This window comes from Propithecus coquereli, unplaced genomic scaffold, assembly GCF_000956105.1.
Source record: "Propithecus coquereli isolate 6110/MARCELLA unplaced genomic scaffold, Pcoq_1.0 Scaffold658, whole genome shotgun sequence".
In the NCBI taxonomy this organism is placed as follows: domain Eukaryota; kingdom Metazoa; phylum Chordata; class Mammalia; order Primates; family Indriidae; genus Propithecus; species Propithecus coquereli.
Window position 1 is genome coordinate 508,429 of NW_012152596.1, and position 2,522 is coordinate 510,950.

At 62.3% G+C, this 2,522-nt stretch overlaps 1 protein-coding gene across 1 annotated transcript in view; it reads right to left on the bottom strand.

The window, feature by feature from the left end:
- Positions 1-2,522, bottom strand: part of LRRC14B (leucine rich repeat containing 14B) — a 21,956-nt gene that overhangs the window by 863 nt on the left and 18,571 nt on the right. The gene's annotated exons all lie outside the window — the stretch shown is intronic.

A 2,522-nucleotide genomic window follows, 5' to 3' on the forward strand; every position in this document is an offset into this window, starting at 1 on the left:
TCCATTGCTAGAGAGTTGGCGTTCCCCTTTGGGGGTGTGCTTTTGCTGATTCCTTCCCATCTGGAGCAGCTGTTGGTTCTTACCTTTAGATTTTCCTTTGGATAATGGCACGCCCTGTTTAGTCTCTGAGCCAGTTGGTGGTGTTTGTGGGTGAGAATCGACCACGCCCTGTATGATGAGTCAGTAGATGCAGTAAGAGTGTGCAGAATGACCTCCCTGTCAGTAGGTGGCGCCTGCTGGGAGGAGCAAAGTGCAGTGTTGTTTTTGGGACCTATAACCAGCTCTTGTTCTTCTGGAGGGGCTCTCTAGTGCCTCAGGTGGTGGGTGGGGCCATGGGACTTCCAGGTGTGTCCTTATTCTCCATTTGAGGGGGCGTCAGGAGGGGAGCGGGGCTGGGCGGAGCTGGGTTGGGTGAGCCTGCCCTCAAGTTCCACAAATGCTGTTAGCAGGGGTCAAAGGTCTGTTTCTGCTTCTGGGCAAAGCTGCCAGGGAGGGGCTGAAATGGCCCCACTCAGCCAGAAAGTCTGTGGAGTGGGGCCGTCTGAGACCCGCAGTCTGGAGCAGGCCTCGCTGCTTTCCACCCTCCCCTATTCCGCGGTTTCTCGTGGGCTGAGGCCGGCAGGCAGGACCTCAGGCCAGCGGATCTCCCCTGGCTGTGATGTGAGCCGGGAGGTTCCCCGCCCAGGATCACGGCAGGAGCTGGGCGCACGGCCCTTGCCCCTCGAGCACGCTGCAGCTAGGCCCCACTCTGATCCGCCCCTGCAGGCACACACACCTCAGCAGACTAGTTCACAAATATCCCTTCTGTGCCTCCAGGCAATGCAGTGGAGACCTGGGTGTGTGGGATCTGGCCTGCGGGTCCGTCTCCTGGGCCTGGGAGATCAAACCCTGACTATGCCAGAGAGAGGAGTGCTGGTCTCAGGTCACCCACGGGCTGCCCAAGCCGGGTCGATGTCTCTCCACCTCGGGGTTTGCCCACTCTGCTGGAGTCACTGGGCAAGTAGCACCAGGGAGGGCCGGCGGGCAGGGAGCTCACAGTCCGAGCACCCCTCAGTCCACTGCAGGGCCCCAAAAGGAAAGGTCTGAGTCCTGTTCCTGTGGATGTCTCCAGGTGGTGGCTGAATTGTCTCTCTTGGCAGCCGCAGGTGGGGGAAGGACAGGGGAGACTAAAGGACTAGGCGGGGGAAGGACGCACGCTGGCCACCTCCAGCCCTCTCTGGGAGGCCGTCCACCCAGAATGCCCGGGCTCTGGAGTCACGCAGATCTCCTGGGACCCACTGGACCCCCGTGGTGCCTGCAGGCTAGGCCAGAGTTGGGAAATGTCTGTGTGGGGGTGAGCAAGACGGATCTTTAGGAGTTGAGGCGCCCCCCCAGGGAGGACAAAGGCGCCACTGGGTGGAGCAGCAACGTGGCAACTGCTGACCGGTGGGGTCTGCGGGGCGGGCGGTCTCGGGAGGGAGCTGGGAGCCCAGTGCCCGGTCCGCGGGAGGCTCTCCGCTCACAGCAGCCCGGGATGCAAGGGAGGGGGATGTTAACTGCTCCACCCGCCCTTCTCACTGGTCCCCAAGCCTCTCGGGCTCAGTCCCCACCAATGCCTTTCTCCTTGCAGTTCTGCTCCACAGCCTCTTCCTGTGGAGTCTCCTGTAGGTTCAGGCACCCTCCTCCGGCCCTCATCCATCTGTGCTTGTCTGTCTGTCTGTTTCTCTTTCATCTAAAATTTCTCCTTGCAGAGAGGCTCTGGCTGCAGGTGTTTCTTGCCCACCACCTTGCCCCTCAGTGCGTCTGTCTCAGTGGCCCCCTTGCCTGTGTGTGGAGGCCCTTTCTGCAGTAGAGGCCCGCTCTCTTAGAACCCAGCGGGGTGCTCCACGGACGCCCGTGACTGCAGACAGAGTCCACCGAACGCGGAACGGCGCGATCGGGACTGGGGCCGACAGGCGCGGCACCTGCACGGGGGCGGGCGGCGAGGGCTGGGTACCGCTGGTCAAAATGACACCGAGGTCCAGGCTTTCATCAAGGAAACGCACGAATACAGCCGTGGAAGCCACTCTGCTCCTCAGAGTTAGAATAAAGTCATTTAAAACTTGGGCACTGCGCCCAGGACCTTTCCAAGTGCTCGATGGGGTCCCAAACCCCGGCCAGACCGCCGGTGTGGTGCCGCAGAGATGCTGCCCAGGGGGCGGAGAACAAGGAGGGCGGGTAGAGAGCAGAGGATGGCGTGCAGAGGGGAAGGCACCGCTTCCCCGCCCACTCGGCCGGTGGCTCTCACCGCGGAGACCCAGGGTGAAGGTTCCTGCCATCCTCACAGACAGACCCTGGGAGGCCTCTCCTGCTGGGCACACAAACCCACTCTACCATGCAGAGAATACCCAGGGGAGCACCTGGGGAGGGGACATGGGGGCACCTGGGTGGAGGCACACCTGGGGAGGGGGTGACATGGGCTCCTGGGATGGAGGCACACCTGGGGAGGGGGTGACATGGGAGCTCCTGGGATGGAGACACACCTGGGGAGGGGGTGACATGGG